At 45.4% G+C, this 25,042-nt stretch overlaps 2 long non-coding RNA genes across 2 annotated transcripts in view; both read right to left on the reverse strand.

Moving 5' to 3' along the window:
• The window catches only part of Gm39928, a 59,548-nt gene that overhangs the window by 13,388 nt on the left and 21,118 nt on the right, over positions 1–25,042 (reverse strand). The gene's annotated exons all lie outside the window — the stretch shown is intronic.
• On the reverse strand, positions 16,467–18,331 carry Gm39927. Its single transcript, XR_866722.1, has 3 exons — positions 18,198–18,331; positions 17,744–17,882; positions 16,467–17,315 (listed from the first exon to the last, which is right to left on the reverse strand). It is a non-coding gene; the product is annotated as a predicted gene, 39927 (long non-coding RNA).

A 25,042-nucleotide genomic window follows, 5' to 3' on the forward strand; every position in this document is an offset into this window, starting at 1 on the left:
GGGAGGGATGAACACATATAAATACGGCCAAGGTTCTGAGTTTTGGTGCCTCCTGGATTGGCCATATGACTTCCTTCATCCATCACTAAGTCATCAATAGTTTGTGGGGGCAGGGGTTGCAGTTTGGCTCAACCTCTCAAGCTCCCATGATTTGCTATAAAAAGCATTTGCTCCAAGGTCCTGCTGCTCACAGAACTAGACCCATGGAACAGACCCAAATCTGACTAACAGTTGGAGCCAAGCCTAACCAGAAGCAGCCAGATTTCAACTGACCCACAGATGCACAAGCAAAGAAAATATATACTTGTCCTTGATCAGTCACAGGACCATAGGTTAATTCTTAGGGGGCATTAGTGCAGCCATGCCTGATTAACAATACGCTTTACTGATCAGCCTTCATCACTGAAAGAGGTAAGAATTAGTTAAAAAACATCATCTTTCAGCCAAATGCAGCACAGTGTGAGACGGGGTAAGAAAGGAGTAAAATGTATAGTTACATTTCAATAGGTATTGATTTCAATAAAAGAATCTATCTATCATCATATATTTATCTACCTGTTTGTTTGTTTGTTTAGTATTTGACAAGGTATCACTTTGTTGCCCACCGATGGCTTGAAATTTACTATGTAGTCCAGGCTGGCTTCAATCTTATAGCAGTTCTCCTGCCTCATCTTCTCAAGTGCTGGGATTATAGGAATGAGCCACCACACTTGACTGTGAGTCACTATAGCCAAACACATGACATAGACTACAGATGAGGAATATATAGCTTATAGCCTTAAATATGAAACTCCAAGCTTCATAGCACAGGCTGGCCAAAGCTACCACTTGGCTGAATTACTTCTTGACACAGATAGCCACAAAGATCCAGGTAGAGCCAAACTCAGGCTTTTATAACAACTCTGTCTAGAAACTACTATAGAGTCAGGAAAACTACCCACTGGCCCAGGACCTCTAAGGTCCAACCACTCCCAACAGGTCCAACATTGGGTGGTAACCCAGAGAGTCAAGACTTTAATCACTCTGGGGATGGGAATGTTGCTAAAATTCCTTCCCTCTGAGAGGCAGAGGTAAACAATATCTCCCCAGTAACTCTAATTTATTCATAACCTATTTTAATGATAGTTCATAAATGCTTTAACCTCCCTTGTAGCCTACCACCCACCAGAGGTAGTGAAAAATAAAGTGGACCTGTGGATACTGAGGAAGTGGACCTGTGGCAGCTAGATCCACTCACAAACACTTCACGGATACACCAGCAGTCCAGTTCAGTAAAGTTAGGACAGAAAACATGAATCAGCAGCAGTGGCACCATCTAGCAGGGACAGCCAGGCCTCAGCCTTGGCACAAGTCAGCAGAAGGAACCCGGAGGAATGCCAGGAGAAGTTCTCAATTGTGCCTTTCTTGGCGAAGTGAAGATTCAGTGAAGATGCAAGACGCACAAGCATTGCACAGCTAGCTCTATAAGCAAGCATAGCTCAGGCCCCATCACTGTCCATTGAGTCCTATTTATACCCTCCAAACATCACATGTCCTCCACCTGCTTTCCTTAGCATGTGTCTTGCCTCAGATGACATCACTCTGCCAATCAACCCAAGTCTACAGAAGCAGCAAGAAACTGCAGCACAGCACCAGGAATTTTTGGTGCATTTCTCTCCATGGAGTCCTGACAAATGCATCTCAACTATGCAATGTAAGGCAGACTAATACATGTGTGTCGCTAGCAAAGAATCCTTACGTTTCCACTTCCCCTCCTCCTAAGGTCTCAATGACAAACCAAGATATGATTCTGTGGAAGTTCTTTCTGGGAAAACCAATGAGTTATTGGGCTGATTTACAGAGCAATGGGTGAGGGGTTTGGGGCAGGAGCAGGAGTGACCTAAAGCACCAAGCATGGCTGCATAGATGGAGCCTCTCCCCTAATCCTTCCATTAGTCCTTCGCAGAGACCCCAAGCCACATGTAATGCAGAATTCCAGGCAACTGGTAGAGAGGATAGTTGGATACTTGGTAAATGTCCCACAATTCTCTTTGCTCCCTCCTTCTAAAAGGTAAGGTCATCAGTCAATAAACTATAGATTACTTTGATGTTTAAAAATGCTTCTCTCAAGGGCTGAGGATGGCTTAGCAGTTAAGAGCACTGGTTGCTCTTACAGAGATTTGGCTCACAGCTAGCTATAACACCAGTTCTAGGGGAATCTGATGCCTTCTTCTGGACTTTGCTAGCACTGCAGATGTGCACATGACATACAGGCATAAATAATAAAAACAATTTTAAAATCTTTAAGGTACATAGAAGTACAAGTCTACAAAAAGAGCCAAGGTCACCTTGGAGGAGGACGAAGCTTGAGAATTGCTACTGCAAAGAGACTGCAGTACTTAAGACAGTGCTGCTTGTTGTGAATGTGTAGACAAATAGAAAAACAGAACAGAAAACTGTAGCTAGAAACAGAGCTTTGGATGGGTGTCCATATGCAACAATAGCAAAAGATAAAGATAAAAAGATGTTTTCAATGAAAGTTTTGGGGTCAATCAGGTATTTCATATAGAGAAAAATTAACTGTGAAGCACACCTGATACTATGTATAAAAGCCAATGCCAGTATTATTGTTTCCCTAAAGGTGGAGAGCAAAACAAATGAAGTGTCCATCATGATATGCAGGAGAGTAATTGTGCTGGCTAGTGTTACATCAACTTGACCCAAACTAGAGTCATTGGAGAGGAGAGAGACTTAGGTGAGAAAATGCCTCCCTAAGATCCACCTGTAGGCAAGCCTATTTGGCATTTTCTTAATTAGTGATTGATGAGTGAAGGCCCAGCTCATTGTGGGTGGTGCCTTCCCTGGGCTGGTGGTCATGGGTTAGATAAGAAAGCAGGCTGAGCAAGTCATAAGGAGCAAGCCAGTAAGCAGCAGCCCTCCACGACCTCTGCATCGGTGCCTGCCTCCAGGTTCAAGCTCTGCTTGATTGAGCTCCTGTCCTGAGTTCCTTCAGTGCTGTGGAAGTGTAAGCCAAATAAAGCCCTACCTCCTCAAGTTACTTTGGTCATGGTATGTCATCACAGCAATAGAAACCATAACTAAGACAGTAATCTTATAATCTTAGCTGGGTGTGGTGGTGCACACTTTTAATCCCAGCACTTGGGAGGCAGAGGCAGGCGAATTTCTGAGTTTGAGGTCAGTCTGGTCTACAGAGTGAGTTCCAGGACAGCCAGAGCTATACAGAGAAACCCTGTCTCGAAAAAAAAAATCATAATCTTGAGCTAGTAGAAGAGTTTTCAATGGGACAGAAAACCACTAACAGGTAAATCAAGAGATGGCTCAGCAGTGAATTCATACTGGCCTTGCAGAAGACCTGAGTGTGGTTCCCAGCACCCACAATGGGCGGCCCACAACTGTCTATAACTCCTGCTCCAGGAAATCCTGCATTTACATGCACTGGCCCACAGACAGATAAACGCACATATACATTCTATTTAAAAAGATTGAATTGCTAAATTCAATTTCATCACAATTAAGAATGTCTGTCTCTCCATTTAGAGGGTGAGATGCTTATGTGCTGAGAGACAGTTAGTTGTAGAATGAAGATCCAACAAAGAATTCATATCCAACATATATAAAGAATATCTCCAAACCAGGTAAAGTCTGACAGTCTAGTGTAACAACTGAGCAATAGTGTCATCGGGCCCTTCACAAAAAGGAACAGCACAAACAACCAGCAAAGAGCTGAAAAGGTACACATTATTACTCATTGTGGGAAAAACAAAAAACAAAAAACCCTTCTGTCCACCTTATAGAAGGATCTCACAGATGAGTATCTAAAGGCTGCCAAGCACAAAGGGACCATACTGTGGCATTCCATTTAAGTATGGAGTCAAAGCGTTAGTCAAAATAGCAGCTGCTTCTGAAAGAGGTGATTTTTTTTTTTTTTTTTTTTTTTTTTTGGGAGAGGCATGAACGCATGCCCAGGGTTACAGTGTTCAAAACCCTTCTGTAGATGCCCTGATTCCTCATAGTATACATTTCCCCCTGTGCATGTTGAAAGATTTCCCCCACACTTGAAGAAACACCAACAAAAGCCTCCAGAAAGCAAGAGAGGTCGCCCAGAAGCTGCCAGGAGTGTGAGCAAAAGGCAGCCCAGCTGAGAGTGAGGCTGACCAGAGCCTGCAAGCAGAGTCAGGAAGCAAGACCGGATTCCTCACTTATCGGATCTTCCAGGCGGAATCAAGCGCCTGCTCCTGCTGAAACGGAACAGCTGCTACCCTCAGTATCAGACAGGGATGCTTAGGAAATCTGGCTCTGGCCACATGGAAAACCTCGCTGCGGTTTTGAACCATCTCCAAGTCTTTGCTGATATAACGAAAGGAAGAAATGTGTATGCATCGAGGTAATCCCACCCTACCTCCCCCAAAAGAAATCTCTCTCTGAAAATGACCAGGAAGCAACAGTGGAACCCTGGTGTTCTACTCTTTTGCCTCTTGGAACGGACACAGCCCCTTCAATGGTGACAGCCCCTTCAATGGTGCTGCTGACAAGCATGGGTGAGTGTGAGCCTCATGCCAGGAAGTATCTGGCACAGACACTCAGTTAATCCCACAAGTCCATATTTTATCATCCCCATCTCTAATGTTCAGATGAGGATAGTGAAGTACAAATATGGACTGTAATTAGAAACACAAGAGGCAGTGAAATGCATCAAGCACCTAGACCTATGTTTGCTCCTCGGTACCAACTGAAAAGATAAAATAATACTGTTTAAAAGCTGAGTGCAATGGCCTTGGAATCACAGCACTTCAGAGGCAGAGGCAGTATGGGTAGTACCCTGGGGTGCTCATTGTCCAGCCAACCTAGCCTGCTTTGTAGGCTCTAAGCCAATGAAGACCGCATCTTAGAAGTAACAAAAGAATGGGCTGGAGAGTTGGCTCAGTGGTTAAGAGCTGCTCTTCCAAAAGACCTGGAATTGGCTCCCAGCACCTACATGGAAGCTAAGAGCCATCTGTAACTCCAGTTCTAAGAGATATGACATCTTCTTCTGACCTCCAAGGACACTGCATACACATGGCACACAGACAGACAGACAGACAGATGACAGACAAAACACCCATAAAACCCACATTAAAAAAATGAAAACAGTAACAAAACAAGAAAAGGCTTGAAGAAGAATACCAAAAGCTGTCCTCTGGGCTCCATGTACACACACACACGTATGTCTGCACACACTAGAGTGTGCGCACACATAAAATCTTGGTACCCTGATAATTCCTACCTCAGTAGGTAGCAGAGCTGGGCTTTGTCTCCCTTCATCTCTGCACTATTCCAGCTCCTGATGTCACAGTCAAAATCACCCCATAAGCTACCCAGGTTCATATCTGCAAGACCAGTTGTCTCCTGGTCGAATAGTCTTAGGGAATTCGTGTCTGATGTAAATAATCTATGTACAGAGATGCAAAATGTGTATTCCACTGGGGGAAAAATTGAATTCAGTTTGATTACCTCACAGGTTAACATTTTCAGGAAAGTAACCACAAATACAAAATTTCATCAAGTAGAAATAATGTTCTTTTTAAGAGGTTCATATATATTCTGGAAAGTTCAATTCAACCACAGCCTAAATCCTGCTGTTTATTCTACAATAATGGTCAGGCCCAGAAAAAGGTTTCCCCTTGACAAAAGCCTTTGAAGAGGAGGCTTGCCAGTGAAAGAAAACATCTGTAGTGGGGTTGCTAACCACTGCTCCACACGGTACCCAGAGGAGGGAATCCCCCAAGCCATGATGCTACTCCTACTACCAAGTGGTTCATCAGAGATCTGGGGGCAACGGTCCCATGAGCTGGACCAGTTATCTTGGTATCAAGAGGTTCCCAGACCACCTTTGGGTGCTAAAGTCATATTTGCATTCAATCCACAAACACCACCCTGTGTACTTTAAATCACACAGATGACTCATACCACATAATACAATGCGGAAGCCGTGCAAGTGGCTGTTGGACCATATTGTTTAAAGAATGATGAGAAAATAAATCTGTAACTGTTTAGTACAAATGCATTTCTTTCACAAGTTGAATCCATGTGTGCAGAACCCTTGAATATAGAAGGCCAACTGTGCTATCAAGAGCTCTCCTCTCCTTACTATCTAGTGCATCCTAGAGGTAGACTAGTGGGCATGAATATTTCATGCTTTTAAGGGCTGGGATGGCTCTGGAAACACAGATGTAAAGTCCCCCAAAGCCATGGACTTGAACTGATTCCCAATGGAAAGAGCTACACTGAGGTTATAGTTTCTCTCCTTCAAAGGATAGACTCCATATCACTGTGGAGGTTTGTAAACAGCAGCCATCGAGGGCAATGAAGAGAGACGCATGCAATTTGGAGCAAGGTAGTGGTCATTTGCATCATGATTAGCAAGTACCTTACTTTCTTGTATACAATCTATTATTGCTACCTTTCTCAAATCCCCCTTCTCTGGGTACAGTGACAGAGCCAGCTCACTCAAAGTTCACAACCACAAATGGAATCCTTGTTTCTGTGCTCAGACTAAAATGTCTGAGTTTCACAGGATAATGGATGAGGAGAAAAATAAAGACAGATACCATAGTTGTTCAGTGTGCAGATCAGGGGACACTGTACCTAAGAGATCAGACATAGTTTTCTCAGGAATAGCATCCCAGGGGAGGGCACCCAGGTGAACGTCAGGTACAGCCTGATAAGTATCCCTCGTGTGGAAGAAAGCCACAGGTTCCTGTATAACAAATCAGGGTAAAGGACATAAATCCTATTGGGATTCACAGTCACAATTCGCAGTCACAATTCGAAATCACAGTTCCCTCCTTTGCTCAGCACTCTCCTGTGGGTGACCCAGTCACGACCAATCAAGTTCTTGAGGCAACTGTGAAAGTGTGGCATCAGGTGCTGACTATCTAGTGGGCGGCTGTCCAGCCTCAGACAGTTTGGATCTACAGGCCTTGCCTTGAGAGACCTCCTGGGCCTAATTCCACTGGGTAGGGAGCTTTCTTGAGCCTAACTTTCAGGCTAGTTAGGATTCCTGGTTTCTTCCAATTCATTGTTTTTGGTGGTGGTGGTAGTGGTGGTGGTTATAATGTTTTGTTCTGGACAGTACTGGGGATTGAACCTAGAACCTCATACACGCTGGGCAAGTATTCTGCCCCTGAGCTATAGTCTTAGTATTCTTTTGACTTTATATTTTAAGATAAGGCCTCACTAAGATCTCCAATCTAATACAGGTCTTCAACTTGCAATTCTACTGCCTCAACATCCCAAGTAGTTCTTGCCCCACTAGGGGCTACTGTTAGATTTACTTAAATTAGCATAGTGATCCTTTCTCTTTAGCTGACACAGGACATTAGTCTCATAGGTGGCACCAGATGCTGGTACCAGGGGAAAGGTGTTCTAGGGATATTTCTACCTATGGATGACCAGTGCCCCACCCCCCATGGTCGCAGCTCCCTCATGCCCTGCCTCATTCAGTTCACAAAGCATGTTTTCAAACACAGAATCATTTCCAAGCCAGCCTCCACTCCGTTTCTTCTTTGTGGATGTTGCCTATACAACTTTCAGCCTTTCACATATTGTGTGGAGTGTCTCTCTGAAATATGATTCTCCTTTTATTTCCTTTGCCTCAACTTCTGGCATGTACAAGTTTCTCTTTCTCTCTTTTTAAACAAGCTAAGAAAGTCAATCTGAGGGAATGTTTTTGAGATTTTTCTTTACCCAAACCTGATTGATGTATGCTACAAAAACACCAAGATTCTTCAAGCAAGCTCTGCACCGGGGAGAGAAAATCCAACAATACAGCTGCCAACACCCTTCAAAGATTGTTTTTCAAGTCCCTCGCTCCCAACAGTCCTCAGTGGGTTAAACCAGGTTGCAGACTTCACTACAGACCAGATTTCTTTCCAACACTTTATGGACCTTGCTCCTCCTCTGGCCGGCACTGACTGACAGCATCATGATGATTCCTCTCTCAAGCATCTGGCTCTGCAACTTGATTATTTCCATTTTTATTTTTTTTAACCTACTGACAACTGCCACGCATGTGCAGCTGGGACCTCCCAGTCTCCCTTCCATGGGCTCCGTGGGCTCTGCGGGCTCCATGGGCTTGACTCCTCCATGGCCAGGACACCCACAGCAGGCACTCAGGCTTCTGCATGATGTAGAATAATTCTGACCCAACCCTCCAATGGCAATCAAATCTGTCCTCAGCCAGGGCCCTGTTTATTGTTGCTAGAGAGGAATGCGGGAGAGGGACGGAAGAGAGACTTTGTCTTAGGGAAATATTGCATAGGATAGCATGCTGCTCTGAGAGGCAAAAAGATGGAGAGATGACCCTTGCTTCTGCAGTTGTCCTTGCATTAAAGCCACCTTTGTGCTATGGTGGCACTATACTATCTATTAACAGAACGAGGAAGGGACTAGGTAAATGGACTAGTGAATAAATGCAAGTATAAGGACCGGCATTCAGAGATCCAGGCTGCCCGTGTCAGCCAGCCTATAATTCCAACACTCAGGAGGTTGATACAGGGGCTCTTCCAGAGCAAGCTCGCTAGCTACTCAAGCCCATAGCATCAGTATCTGGGTTCAACTGAGAGACCTGGCCTCAAAGAACAAAGCAGAGCTGCCAAGGAAAACATCTAAAGCCAACATTGTACATGCATATACACCATTATCCACATGAGCCCACACACATTAGGAACATACACACTACACACACCTGCACATTAAAAAGTAAAATTTAAATAAATAAAATTTAGAGGAGTAGGTAATACTTGAGTGTAAGAAGGCCCTAGGGACTTTACAGAGCAAAGGACAACATACACAGAGACATACACACACACACAGACATACACACATAGACATACCTACACAGAAACATACGTATACACACAGATAGGTAGATATAGATATAGGTATAGGTATAGATATAGATATATACACTAAGATATGTACACACAGATACACACATATATACACATATACAAACATACATATACACATACATATGCACACATAGACATAAACATAGCCACACATAAACACATACATGCATGCACACGTGCACATGGATATACCTATACACAGACATATATATATACATACATATATATGCACACATGCACATACAAACACCCACATGTACACAAATATCTATACACACCTGACACTAGGCATCTCGGTCATTTTGTACAGTGGATTAAGGTTTGTCATTGTTATTGGAGACAACAACCTTTGTCTCCACAGCACAAGGTTAACCAGAGTAATGACTGCAAACACCTCTACAAAGTCCACACAACATAAAGTCCTAAGAACAAATGGGTTCAGGCTGGTTTTGTCCTCCCACCTCGAAATAGCCAGCTGTGGGCAGGCAGGGAGGGTTCATCCTGCAGGGCAGCAGTCTTTCCTGCTCTATCCTCCCACGCTGCACAGACAAATGCACTGTTTCCCCTAGGATAACCTCGCTGTCACTCTCTCTGCTGCTGAGTGTCACCTGACTTGAAAGTGGCTCTCTATGACCCAAAGGGTAAAGGTCTAACCGGTTTCTTCATGAAGCACTATCACTCACTGACTTACCGTGATAACGTTCCTTAAGCCAGTGTGAAAAATGGCCAAGATGCCTAATGCTGGCCTTGGGCCTGAGCAGGGAGAACATGTGTCTCCTATTCAGGAGAATGGGGGTTTCCCCCCCTCATATCTCAAGTGTCCCAGATGTTCTATGCCTTATCTATGGCTGTTCAAACAGAATGCATTGCTCATAGTCCTGGACAGTAAGTGTATGGGGAACTGACTTAGATCCTAAAAGTCCTGTTTCCCTATAAAACAACAATAGTATTAGTTCTGACAACTGTCATCCTCACAAATGTCCAGTTGAGGTAGAGAGAGAGAGAGAGAGAGAGAGAGAGAGAGAGAGAGAGAGAGGCAGAGGCAGAGGCAGAGGCAGAGACAGAGAGGTGTGTGTGTGTGGGGGGGGGGGGGGTTGTGTGCCAGTACGTTTGCCTGTGCTTGCTCATGTAGAGGCCAGAAGTTAACTTTGGTTGAATTTTTGTAAAAACATTTTTATTTATTCATTTTGTGTACATGTGGGGCTGGGGAATATGTCACGTGCATGCTACAGTGAACACATTCAGATGTGAAGACAAGTTCTGCGGGTCAGTTCTCTTCTTCCATCATGTGGATCCTGGGAATTGAACTCAGGTTGTCAGGCTTAGTGACAGACACCTTAACGCACAGAGCCTCCTCAAGAGCCTCTGATTGGCTTATTTTTTGAGATAAACTCTCACAATGAACCTAGACTGGCTAGCCAGTGAGCTCTGGGAATCCTCTTATCTCTGCTACCTTCCCTACCCAACCCTGGGGTTGCAGGTACCTGCTGCCACACCCAGGTCCTCATGCTTGAGTGGTGAGTGCTTTGCCCACTGAGCCATCCCCCGCCCCTCTCTGAGATCTTGGATTTCCCATCAAACTCTTTTTCCTTTGTGTATTCTGAATGCTGTGCACATTGTTTACCCAACCTTTGCAGAGCTTTAAGCCACGGGTCAGCCGTGTGGTGTCTCTCAGTTCACACTGAGCCCTACTGCGCCTCTGAATCCTGCTCCTCCTTCTTTCCTGACTGTAGGCTAGACACTACAAGTCTTTACCATCTCCATCCATAGAGCTCGGTGATTTCATTCTTAGACATAGTCTTGTCACTACCATAGTCTTATAAAGGACACCAAGTGTCTTAATAAAGGACACCAAGTTCTGAAAGAGCAGAGCCCTGCCTGGCGAGAGGAACCAGGATCTCTGGGAGGTACCAAGCCATGCTGGGCTGTGACAAGCTCACTCTTTGCCTCCTGCTCCTGACCCAGAACTTCTAATGCTGTCGCAAGCTCCTGAGTGTGGCGATGTCTTTATTGTTCATTAGGATATCTGATCTTGATTATCCACTTGAGAGCATCCATTTAGTATCATCATAGAAATAAATCTCTGGACATATCTGTAAAGGATGTTCTAAATTAGGTCGATGATGAGAGAAGACCCACCCTAAATGTACGCAGCACCATCCCATAGGCTGGGGTCCCGGGCTAGACACGAGCATTCATCTCTGTACTTCCTGCTTATGGATACACGTGACCAGAAGTCTCCTAACACCAAGCTTTCCCTACCAAGACAGAATAATCCCTTCAAGCTATAAACCAGAATAAATCCTTCAACTCTTAAACTGCTTCTTGTCAGGTCTTTAAGTAATTTCAGCAGTAACTTAATCTAAGTTTATGTTAAGGGGGTGACCCTTGGATAGTTTCAAGGGACAAGCTGGCGTAGTTAGAAAACCAAGTACACGCCAGGGGAGCTGGAATGCTCAGCTCCAATCCTGTATCTCCGTGGAGCAGAGGCCATAAGGCATGGAGTTCAGTCACATGGCGACAATCTCATCAGCAGCATCTATGTAACGAAACTGCCAACAAAACCAAGAGAAGCAAGGTTTGGGAGCTTCCCAGCTGGCGAGTGCAGATGTATATGTTAACCAAGGACCACCCTTTAGCACAGACTCAGACGGGGAGACACATATGGAGCCCTATTTAGCCAAGGACATCCAATGACTAACGCACGTGATGCTTCCTACGTGTTTAATAGATTACCCAAGATTAGCATTATTCAGTAATCAACTATGAAGACAAGGAACCTCCAAAATGCTTCCCTCCAGTCGGCTCGCTAAAGCTACCCACACATTGCTGGTGTGGTTAGCCAGCTTTTTAAATTGAGTTTTCCCTTCTTTCATTAAACAAAAGGCCAATAATGGGGGGGGGGATTTTATGTTCTTTCCACAAATCTAGTGGGGAAAACAGGTTTATTTAAGACCACTTTTTTCCCTTTGTGACCATGTGAGTCTTTATCTTGTTCTCTTAACTCAACACATAAAATCCCCCATGTCCTTAATGTTCCCTCCACCTGCCCAGCGAGAGCCCAGCAGAGACTGCCAACAATAATACTGCACTGCGTGTTTACATTTCCAAATTACTTTCACACACATTGCCCTGTTTCATTTTCTTTCCAGAGCAGAAATAGCTATGGCCATCTTCCTTTTTAAATAGGAGAAACTCGAGACCTCAGAAACAACATCATGCACATATGAAGAAGTTTTTATTCTGTACATTCCTGTGTTGTGTTTCCATAAGCTATTTTACCTGGTCCTTTGGATACCTTGTAAGACCAACACTATTAAGTGACCCACAATATAGACAATGAAACAGGAACTGAAGAGGCTGATGATTCCTCATAGAGCTCACAAAGTAGGGAGGGGTGTCCTCAACGCTTGAGTGCAAAAAGCCATCTCCTGGCTCCCTGCCCGGCTACCTCTGTGTTTCTATCTGATTAAATCTTTCAGGCTGGTTCCATCCGGCCGTATTCCAAGCAACAGGTCCTGATGTTCCATGCCCCTGCCTCAGCTCCTGTCTACTAATGATCTCACTGTTAAGGCTGGCAAAGTTAGCTCAATGAACTGTACCTCATCAGATGCCTGACCATCCTGAGACCCAGCTGGCTCAACTCATCGGACGATGAGAAAATTAAATGTTCTATTGTCTAAGGAATGGGGAATGACGTGGTGTTTGGAGCATGCTCCAGTAGGGCCTTCAGTAAGCAATGTTGTTGGTGGTAATAAGACTACAGATAGGACCTGCTGGAGACAATGAGGAAATGCCATCTGCTTGAATTCTCCCATCTGATGAGGAGGATACCAAGGCCCAAGATTGGAAGTGAGTTGTCCATGGGTGTTCAGTCACATGGCACAGCTGGGGCTGGAAGCAGAGACCAGTATGTCCAGGGCTCTCTCTATGGATCACACCACCCATGGACCGCAACTCGGTTTCGCTCTGACAGTCATGGGAGTTTATATAACTGGAGCTCAGAACTCTTTTCTGTTTTCAAGCCTGATGACCTGTCCTTGGCCACAAGGAGCACTCTCCCCAGCCTCCTTCCCTGATACTTTCTCTTCTCTGAGGTCCCATTGCCATCTCTTCAACGCAGCTTCAATATGGAGACTTGGCATGCCAGGATCTAGCATATGACTTTGGTCTGATTTTAGAGTACACAGTATGGGCCTGGAAAATGTTTGTTCAGTCTATTCACAGATTCACAAGTAGGAATAAATCACCATTTTGGTGAAAAGACATTGAAACCACTAATAAAAATAGAATCAGGACTATGGTTTTCCTGGCAGTGTGCAAGTTCAGTGACCCCCTCACCCAGCTGCCAAAATAAACAGCACTGGGATTCCCATTTTGTACCTCGAGGGCGGGTGGTTCCCCCAAGATGGTGAGGGTTCGTAACTAGCACAGTGATTTCAGCTGGGGCTCTCCCTGCAACCCTTTGGCAGAGTCAGCACCAGCCACTAGATGTGCCGCCTCAGCCATTGCCCCACACTGCCAGCCCCGCAGGTGAAGAGCCTGAGCCGGGCCCACCTCAACACTAAACGTTATGGTTCTCAGAAGTTCTGCAACTCGTGATACTTGCATCCTCCTCACAAACCACAGGGCCGAAGACAGGGCTTTGCAGGCAGATGTGATTGGTTTGAGGCCCCTGCTGGGTCGGGCAGGGCTGGGGATGTTCTCCACTGCTGGGCAGAATGACTGAAGGAAGGATAGAAGCATCCTTTTGGAGGACAGTCATTTCTAAGCTTCATTTGGCTTCACTGGAGAAAAGCCTTCTGTTTGGGGCCTGAGATCTGCATCTCGTGTTTACGTGGAACAAGCTTTGAATCAAAGTCAGTAGCTGGAGGAACCTGCAATGCATTCTGGGCCCAACTGCAGTCTGACTGCACCCTCAGATAACTTCAGCTGACTCTCTGACTCCCTCTTGGGCTCTTCTTCCCCCGGAAGCTCCAGGCAGCCTGGGGAGCCCTGGAAGTCTCAGTTGAAGCCATGCTCTCTCACCGCCAGTACCTGAGTCTCCTCCCTCTGTGTTGATTGATACTTGAAAACTTAGATGTCCATGTGGCTGCCCCTCAGCAATAGAAAAGCCACTTTCTGGGTTACCTCTGGCTTACATTTCTTTCTTACACAATGGAGCCTCCAACGCTCAGTTGCTAGTGACCACAGACTTTACACAGGATCAGAATGGACTTCAGGTCCCCTGGACCTGACAGCAGGGACAGCCTCGGTGCACTCTTGGCTGGCAGACTCTCTAGAAGAAGCTCTCTAGAAGAGCTCTGCCATGCTCTCTGTCTGTGTCCATCTCCTAGCAACAAGAATTTAGTAGGATGGTTCTAAGGGTGAGGATGCCTCCTGTTCTTCATGAACCCTTCATGACAAGCAGGGACAACCTTTTCTCTTTTCTGTTCTTTTAAAAACAGAGCCTCCTTTATCATAGGCTGACCTTGAACTCACTTTGAAGACAGAAATGCCCTCAAACTCTTGATCCTGTACTTCCAGGTTCCAAGTGTTGGAATTAAGACATAAGACATACATGTCCCACCACTGGGAGTTTATGCAGTGCTAGAGCTAAAACCCAGGGCTTCTGGATAAGCACTCTACCAACTGAGCTTCATCTCCTTGCCCCTTTCCTTTCAGCTGTGGATCAGACCCATTCCCCCTTCTGTTCAGCATGTACTCTGGCCTCAGACTTTTGAAAAGCATCAGTGGCTTTGAATATGACCTGGGAAAGAGCAGAAGGGTAGGCCTCCAACCTTTCCCTTCTCTACTGCTGTGATCTGGGGGCCTCCCCTGTGACATTCCTTTGCTCTGCTGTTTGGGTTTTTTGTCAACTTGACATAAACCTAGAAAGTCCTGAGAAGAGAGCATCTCAATTGAGGAACTGTCGACAGCAGATCGGCCCATAGGCAAATCAGTGGGCACTCTTCTCTTAACTGATGGCTGATGTGAGAGAAAGCAGCCTATGTGTGGTGCCACCCTGAGCAGATGGTCCTGGGATGCATAGGGAAGCAGGCTGGGCAAGCCATGAGGAGCAAGCCAGGAAGCAGCACCCCTTCACGGCTTCAGTTTCTGCATTCAGGTTCCTGCAGCTTGCTTCTGTAGAGGCCAAGTGCACCAGAGCAAGTGCTTGATGGGACACAGGACCTCTGCTTGCAAGGACCTGGCAAGACCCGACTGTTTCCATCAGCATTCTAAGGACTGAACTTGCGATCTCTTACTAACAAATGACAGCCACACAGCACCCAGACTCTAGCCTCCTTTGAGGTGGCTTTTGGCTTTCTAAGGCTACTTTCATGGTTTTTTTTTCCTGGTAGAGCAGGAGATTTGACACCCCCCCCCCCACACACACACACATCCCACACCCCGAAATACCCTTTCACCTTTTGGGATATGATTCACCTCTAGTCTGGATTTTCCACTGTGCTTTAGAAGTGAAAATGTAATAGACGCTGAGCTGAAGACAAGTCTTCCCTTTTGAAGGCCTCAGCCCAAACATTGTTCCCAATGAGCTTACCTCTTAGAAAAGTGAGGGAAACTAGACTCAGTGTCGGATCTGGGAAAGATGGGCCAGGGTTCCCATCCGACACTGGTGGGATGAAGCCAGGGTGGGAGAAGACTGAGGTTGCCGGAGTCTTCACTCATCCTGGGAGTGGCAGTGAGCACATCCAGTCCCAGCATTTGAAAGGCAGTAGCAGGGGGATATCTGTGAGTTCACAGCCAGCCTGGTCTACAGATTTGGTACTCTGGAGACTGCAATATAGCTGCTCAGGTCTGTGTCTGTCTTACACGAAAAGTGACAAGTGCCAGCATCAGCCTGGGTTAGACCTACATCACACAAATGGGCTATCCCAACTCCAGGGCATCAGGACAGCATGCACTCGGACTCAGTGGTGAGCCTGTCATCAGTATCTACCTATTACACAACTGGACTTAGTGGTGAACACTATAGGGATGATGCACTGAAGCCAGAGAGATGGCTCAGTGGTTAAGAGTGCTTACTGCTCCTGTATAGGACCAGAGTTTGGTTCCCAGCACCCTCATGGGGCAGCTCACAAACGCCTTCCCTGTCCATTTCACCTCTTGGCTAAGCACTGGGCATATTCACAACACACTACAAGTTTCTCCAGCTAACACTCTGCAGAAGGTCAAGGCCATCGAGCCTGGCACTTGTCTCAGCCTCCTCCTCCACCACTGCTCTCTACTGAGACGCCTGCTCCTCCAGCCGTGTGCACAGGCTGCAAGGCGACATCGGAACCACCCCTTTCCTGTACACATCCACTCTGTCACTCAGTCCCTCTCTGTCTTCCAGGGTCCTGCCTCCGATGTAGACCTTAGCAGTCACATCCTCACGGTCCCTGATTTTCTGGTCTTTGTGGACTCCTGTGGAAAGAGCTTGTTTCAACTCACATCAGGTCACGTGTGATCTCACATCAGGTCACGTGTGTCTACTCACTCCTTCTGCAGTGCATTGAGTAGTTGCTATGACAGAAAACCTGACAGGAACAACGTGATAGAGGAAGGGTTTATTTGTCTCCTGGTTCAAGAAATGGAGTCCATTGTGTCAGCAGGAGTTGACTGTATAGTTTGTTCACATCTTAGCTTAGGAAAGGGAAAGCTTGGGCTAACACCTAAGCGGGTGTGGCATTCAAGGGCCACCCTCCCTCCCCCAGCAACTTACTTCTGCTTGCTAAGCCAAAGTCCCAAAGTTTCCACAAAGTCCCAAAATAGTGTTACCAGCTGGAGGCCAAGTGTTTAAACGCAGGAGCCTGTGGAGACATTCTAAATTCAAGCCATCGCTCTGGCCCTCGCGCTAACGATCATCTCACAGTGCATTCGTTTGGATCTGAGGAGTAGTCTGAAGCACCCCTGCGCTGTTCAGAAGTCCAAAGCCTCTTCCTGAGACACAAGGTAATGTCCTAATTGTCAACCCATGTAAGAGAACTTTTAAAAAGAGTTACCGACATCCAAGGGCTGCGCACAAAGTAAATATTCTGTGCTAGAAAAGGGAATGGGTGGATATCAAGGAAAATTCAGGGAAAAAGTAAAACTAAAATGTAGCAAACACAGTTCCTGTCTCTTGGCTTCTGGATCTGGGTCCAAGTGCTGGTACCACCTTAGCTCCAGCAGTCTTTCTGCTCTCATCTCTACAAGGATCCCCGAGCTTGGGGGGAAACAGGGTGTGACTTAGATGTCCCATTTAAGGCTGAGTACTGGAAATTATTCTCTGCACTTAGACCTTTCAGATAGAAACCATGGCACCCAAGAACCCTAAGCCCGCGATGATGCGAGGAAGTGCAGACCACTTAGGTGTGAGTGCCTGTGTTAATCACCATCGACAGGGCTGAGAGGGGAAATAGGTGGGAATCGTCTCTGAAGAGGTCTGAGAGCTGCACTGGTCTGTGGATAGAAACAGATACAAATGTAGAAAGCATTTTGATACTGTGTCCATTTAGGAGACCCGGTAGTAGTAGGTTCACCCCTGGGTCCCGTGAATTCCCCCAGCCACAGGTTCTTAGACAGTTTTGCAGTACCGGACATGTTTCCTCCTGTAGAGTGAGCCTTAAGTACAGTGGGAAAGTGGTTACCTTATAACATTCAGACCCTGTTGCACTCCTGGGCATATCTTCCCACACCACTTGTTATTATAATTCACAGATTTGGTAGCTGGGTAAGACTATTAATGGCCCCCACCAAAGCAGCCTACATAGCACCTTCTGATACCATGGAAGTTTGTTATCAGGGAGGAGACTTCCTGGTCGGCACCAATTTAATGTCTCCATGTCTTGTGACTACCATGTGGGGTGCCTTCAGCAATAGTGTCTTACCACCAAGCTCTGGTGGGCAACCAGGAACATGGCAAGAGTCTGCGTTGTTTTGGGGAACTCCAGGAGACATCCGACCAACAACTTGAGAGAAGATACCTCAAATCTGATACTGGGATTTTTATTTAGTGACTTGTGGCTTCTGGAAAGAGAATAATCACCTGTGTGGTTTAGATCCAATTAAACTTTGATATGCTTATAAAAATATGTTTGCATCCATCCCCAGCCCCCTTTTATTAGATTCCTGTAATATTGCATTATTACATACATTTACATTACAATATTATATTATTACATTCTTATTAATCTCCACTTGAACACCTCTTCCCTCTTCCCCTTCACATCACGTGTGCCCTGCACTCCCCATCCCTTAAGGGCTTTTAGCATCTTCCAAGAGTAATCTCAGTTAAGGGACACAGAACAGCAAAGTACCCCCTTGAGGTTTCTTTCCTCTTACCTCATCTGCAAAATGCTGTCCCTAATACGTCTGGGCAACAGGGGTGAGTAGTATGCAGCTCTTACATAAGTAACTGCTCTAAAACCAGAGCAAACAGGTTTAACCACGAGGAGAAATGGTACATGATCTATGGCAACATTCTGACCCAGCTTCAGCATCAGCCCCCCTCTCCCACCCTCCCCTCCTTGAGTGCACAGAACAGGTCAGGCAACTATTTTCAGACTATTTTTCTTCCTTGACTGAGCAGAATCCCATAAACACTGTACTTAAAGCTCTGCCACTGTCTTTACGGGTACAATTAATACAAATAAAAGTTCTCTTAATATTGTCCCTAATCCTTTCCTACAAGGAAAAGAGAGCAACCAGATTTTACATATTAAAAAAAATCCAAAAAACAAAATGCCCTTAGCTTGGGGTGAGGGCTGGAGATATGGTTCAGTGGTTATGATTTTATACTGTTCATGTAAAGGGGAGAGTTCAGTTCTCAGTCTCCACGTCAGGTGACTCACAGCTGCCTGTAACTCCAGTTTCAGGGGATCTGACACCCTCTTTTAGCCTCTTTTAGTAACTACACTCATGTGCACATACATTACATAATTTCTAAAAAAAAAATTTAACTCAAAAAAACCCACCTCATAAGCATAATTAAAAACAAAATTTTAAATTAAAATAAAATCAGCTCTGGGATGGGAAGATGGCTCGGTGGATAAAATGTGTGAGGACCAGAAGATCCCCAGAGACCACTCAAAGGATGAGAGGGAGAGTGGTCCACCCGCAGGTCCAGTGCCTGCATGGCAGAGACAGAGGATCCCTAGAACCAAGCTAGTTAAACTCGTTCTGATGGTTCAATAGAGACCCTGCCTTATCAATAAGGTGGAGAGGGATGCAAGACTATTCCTGATGCCCATCTTGGGCCTCCACATATACACACATGTATGCAAATTTTCACACATGTGCACTACATGCATGCAAACATACATATATACACACATACCACACACATATTCACATGAAGAAAAACATTCGTCTTAAGGTGGAAAAAATGATTTTTTTTTAATTCTACGTCTATGATTTGTGGCAATGGTGGCCATAAGGTGGATCTAAAGGATGCCCACTGCCGTCTATTCACACAGTCCTACCGCACGGTTCCTGGGGTTTTAAAGTTCCTTTGTGGCTGTATTAAATTTATATGGCTGAATACTGAAGTGTCACACACTTAACAACTTAAAAGCACGCCTATGTGTCACATATAGTTCATCGGGTCAGACGACTCTGTTTAAAGTCTGAAAAGGCTGAAATTAAAGCTTAGAGATAGTAGACTTCCTTTCCAAAATCTCAAGGAAAGATTTGGCTAAGTTCACTCAAGATGAATAAGCTGTAGGATTAATGTCCCTAAGGACTATAAGATTCAGTTGGCTGCCACTCAAGTCCCCTGCCATACTGCCCTTTCTATCTTCAGACCCAATGGCAGGGAATCCCCCCTGTGCCTTGTATACACACACACACACACATTACCTTCACTCTTGGCATCTCTTGCACCAGGAAAAGCTTGTCCCCTTCGAAGACCCTGTTAGGTCAGGCTGGCCCAAGATAATCTCTTTTCCCGATAGTCTACTTGAAACCTAATTATACCCGAAAAATCCCATCCCAGTGGCACCCAGTTTGGTGTCTGACTCCACAGCTGGGAAAAGGCACACATGCACCAGGGAGCCATTGTGGTGGCTTAAATTCGGATGCATAAGTCACTGTCTTCTTTTCAACACGAGTGGGAAAGGCTCCTTTACTTCTAATTGTTTCAATATGTTAGAAAATGAAACTTCTTTTGGAGCTGACAATCCAATCCCTAGCCAAGCTGGCAACATTTCAGAGACCAAATAAAATCCAGCCTACTCCAAAACCTGTTAGCTAGGGCCTGGTGTTAAAGTCTTCTACCACTTATTACTATGGGCAGAACTGCAAGGTCACTTGGGCACTTCAGGCTATCAAACAGTGCTCTAGGGACAATCAGGACCCTGCGCAGGTAGGAGTAGCTGTGTCTCTCCTATATTTGACTGTTCTTAGGAGTCATAGCTCCTCTAAACTCCTCCCACACAAAGTGATGCCCTGAACAGCCTGAGAGCATGGATGAAATGCAGAGCCCAAGGCTTCATGCCAGACCTGCTGAGACCAAGGCTGCCTTCCCACAAGGTTTTACATGAGCACAGTCACGGTAGAGGAGCATAGCTGCAAACCATGCCTTTAAAGACCAGTGTTTACCTTTCCTTCTAGAAAATGCACAAAGGATGTGGTGAAGTCCTAACAGTATGTTACCCATTTCCCTCCCCACCCCCACAACTCCAAGTGCTCCCCTTGCCCAGTCTCTACATCATCAACAATGGGCCAGGTCTATGCTATATCAGTTATTAGAGTCTGAGTGTATGTGTCCTTCTAAAATGTTTGCATAGGCACTTAACTTCCCAGATGATAGACTCAAAAGTTGAGGCTAATGGAGGGTGACCTTCAGATTGAGTTAATCTCCTTATGAAAGAGACTTCAAAGAACTATCTCACACACACACAAACATGCATACATGCACATGCTGTCCTTCCATGCAAACACAGATAACGCATGATCATGCAGAACAAGACCACTACAAACAATCTGTCAGCACCTTGACCTTGGGCCTTTTAGTCTCTAACATATATTGTATCAGTAAACTCTCAACTGCTGTTTAAGCTTGTTGAAAGTGGACTCCAGGAGTGAGGAAGCCCTCCCTTGTCTCAGACTCAAGCACGTTCACTTCAAGTGCCCTCCCAAGCTCCCTGTCATAGGGCAGGATGGCCCTCTAATTCTGTGACCATAAAGCTACTAGGAGGCAGCACATATAAACAGACTGGGTTTGAGTTCTGCTGTCCCATCTTTCTTACCATGGGACAATATGGATGTCATATGAATGCTTGCAGAAACATTTTTCTTGGATACTCAATTCTCTTGGGTTGGTTTTCCCTCCAGAAACACCACATTCCTTGAGGATAGAAGGCCTGATTGTTACCCAGGGCCCTGACCTCTGGTGCTCACCACGGTTACCCAGGGACGCTTACTGATTGAAGAAGCCCCGGATAACATGTTTCTTACTTTGTGTTGGAAGGAAGAGCTCCAGCAGATTTCCCCATCCCTTCAGCCCACAGCTACCTGGCTGGAACCGGTCACATGGCTGACCAAACTCAAGGGGCAGGAAGCAGTATCCTTTCCAGACAGTAAAGACTATGCGGGTAATTGCTGGCTAAAGACTTCCAACCCACTGATGGAAAAGACAGATGGGGAGCAGCAGGTGGGTGGTCTCATGGCCCCCAAGTCTCCCTTGGCTACCCCGTTCTCAATGCATTCTGAGTAGCAATTGAGAAGCTCCCAAGAACCCCTTCCCCAGTAGAGCATTTTCCAATAAGTAGTATAAGATACAGGAGGGTGGGTAGCCCCAACCCCTCGCCTCCATATTCACCATCTAGTCCCAGGCAGGGCTTGCTGGTAGACAGCATGCATCCTCACTCTGATGTCTGATTCCTAGTGAAGGTGAGACTTCCCTTTCAGGAGTCAAATCTGCCTCCCTGTGGACATAGAAGAAGAGCTCAGCTAAAGGAAGCCTGGCTATGTTTCTGGCCTCTTCTGGGGACACTGACCACAGCTGATGTCTGGCTGTCCCAGCCTGGCTGAGGACAGGGCTCCTGACCTCCTATCTGCAGATTCTAGTGCCTCAGAATTTGGGGATCAGTCACACAGTAAAGGAACCTGGGAGCTTTCTCGTGCTGGAACTAAAATAAACAGCAGGTCACGGAGGCCTCTTCAGCATGCTGTGCCCAGGGACATTTAGAAATGGGCTGTGTGAAGTGAAGTCGCCTCAGCTGGCCTTTCAGAGGACCACACGTTTTCTTATGTTTCTCTAGAATGCATTTTTAGTGGTTGTTGCTTTGGAATAAGCCAGCCATCTTCTCTTTCTGAGCATGATGGGAAACGAAGCATCGCCAGTGTCCTATGCTGCATCCAAGATGAACCAGAGAAATTTCTAGATTTCTACAAAGGTTATGTGTTCCTAGCAGGAAAGACAGTGGCATCCCTTTACCAGAAGCCTGACCAGTGTCCCTGCCTCTGGGTGCTTTTTGGAATATGTCATTCATGCAAGTGACTTTTATTGGATTTGAAGACATGGGTCCAATGACCCCATGGAGGTATTTAGGAAGCCAGTGAGGCTTTTTTGTGTTTTCCATGGTGGCTCTCAGTTCCCATTTGGGTCCACAAATACTGCATTGTAGAGACTCTATCTTTAGAAGCCAGATAGTGAATAAACACCATTTTGACAATCCCATCACTACTACAGGATGCTGGAAGGTGGTTCCTGTGAGAAGTGAGGATGGGCAAAGAAAAGCATGCTGGAATATTTATCTGGGGGCTCCCCACATCTAAATATATACTACTGACCCAAAGAATATTTACATCCAAGACAGAAAAAAAAAATCCACTTTCCCTTCTGTTCCAAGTCACATCTCACTTTGGGGATCTGTCATCTAACATGGAAGCAGAAGAACCCTCTGCTAGAGCAACTCCAGAAGCTTTTGGCAAGTTCATTGCCTTCATGATCTTGCAGGGGTATCAAGCCTTGTAAGCCTCCTGCTATGACTGGCCTCAAAGTTCTTCCACGACATTGATCTATTTAAGGGCATAGGTGAGTCTTGTAACCTATTTTCCTCGGAGTGTTCAGGGTGGGTGTTCAATGAAAGAAGAAGGGTTTATGGCTGACTAAGCAGATGGCTGGCTGGATGATGGATGGATGGATGGATGGAGGGTTGGATGGATGATGATGGATGGTGGATGGATGGATGGATGGATGGATGGATAGATAGATAGATAGATAGATAGATAGATAGATAGATAGATAGATAGATAGATAGACGAGCTAGTGAATATATACAAAAGGATATAGGTGAATAGGCAGGCAGGTGATGGGTAGATGGATAGATGGATGGACAGACTGTTAGATGTATGGATGTATGGATGTTGGCAACAAATAGCCCAGATGGGATGCTCCTTTCAGGTGACCAAGGTGTCAGAGTGGCTCCTGCCACTTTCTGGAGAGAGCATAGCTGTCCCTCCTGCCTGAGGCCCCCTCTCCTGGACTTTCTAAAGTAGCTGACAGAAGAAGCTGGTGGTACTCTGGGTTCATCACAACGTCACAAATCATTTTTCAGGCTCTTGGCCCAGTCCTCCAGACCTTTTGCCAAGCACTTTTTTTTCTCTTGGTTTTTAAGCCCTTGGGAAATGTTATCTGAATGTTTCCAATTCGTTTATGCTCAGCTCATCAAAATGCCATTTTATAAGAGCTGTTTAAACTCCGAAAGGTCTGGGAAACTTTCCCCTCATATATTTATATATGGAAAATAGCCAGGGTTCTTCTATTAAATGAGAGGCCCAGTGTGCTGTCAGGCTCCATGGTCCTGATGCCTGCCCTTCCTGATCCCTGGATAGTCTGACAGGCTTAGGAGCAGACACATCCAAGGCCAAGGCAAGACAACTGGTCAACTGGGTCTTGTCCAGCCTGTGTTATCTTCACAACTAAGAATACCCAGGTCCTTGCAGCAGATCTGTGTGTCCAATACAGGCCTTTCCAAAAACCTCCCTCTTGATATAGCATTCTGCAGTGTAAATGCAATGCAAATGCAGAGTTCCTAATGGGGAGAGGGAGACTATATCCTCTCTGGAGCAGCCGAGGGCCTCAGCATCCTTCTCTGTTTCTTCTTCTTTTGAGGTTTCTGGATAACACCTCCCATATAAAGTCTCTCCTGATCTGATCCAGGGGCTCTTTTGAGAGAATCTAAGAAGCATGAGGGGGAGAAGGATTGCCTTCCACAAGATTTCCAGTTCATTCCCCCAGTAACTTGGAGGCAGAAGGAACATAGATTCACAGTGTCAGGCCTAACACCCCTCTCTTCCTGGGCTCTTCTCTTCTACCTCCATCCACTCTTCCCATCAGTCCCCTAAAGGGAAGGATGGCAATTCCTCCCTCATCCCACATCTCCACTGTCCTTTCTCCTCCACCTTGCCCTTCAGTTATAAATTCTTTGAAAAAATTTAACAAAATTTACAAACTTATATCAAGACTGCCAGAGAGAGAGAGAAAGAGAAAGAGAGAGACACTGGATTTCCACTACCACAGATTTAATAGAAGATAAAACTAGAGATGATATAGAAATCACACAGATAACAAACAGGATTTCATCTATAAATTTGATAATTTTGAGGAAATGGATTTATTCAGGAAAAATTCCAACTTTTACAAGCACCTAAGATGGAACGCTCAACATCCCTGAAACTAAAATACAAATACTAAAATACAAGTTCTTCCAAGAAGAAACTTCCAGGCCAGATAGTTTCTCTGAAGAGAATTACAATTCATGTTTAAAGGTGGTTTAATGTAAACTTTATGCAAGTCCTCCTCCAAAGTACAAGGGGATTTGATACAACTTATTTTATGAAGCTGGAATCACCTGGTATAAAACCAAAAATAGAACCCAAATCTCTGTAAACTTCATGAGTACAGATGCTGAAAGTCCTTCACAGGATACCAATAAGCAAATTTTAGAAATCTTTAAGAGATTAACGCCACATGACCAAGAGTTTATTTCAGGGATGCAAGATTTGTTCAGTGCTTGAAAATCAATCAGTGTAGTCCATGCAAACCACATGGAAACTATAAACCACTTCATGAGAAAGGAGTATAATGAAAAGGAAGGGTTAAATGAAGTGAGGGGTGGGAGAGCAGGGTCAAGGAGGGCATACAGGGAAGGAAACCTAACACTAAAGACCTTCAAAAATGC

This window comes from Mus musculus, chromosome 2, assembly GCF_000001635.26.
Source record: "Mus musculus strain C57BL/6J chromosome 2, GRCm38.p6 C57BL/6J".
NCBI classification, from domain to species: domain Eukaryota; kingdom Metazoa; phylum Chordata; class Mammalia; order Rodentia; family Muridae; genus Mus; species Mus musculus.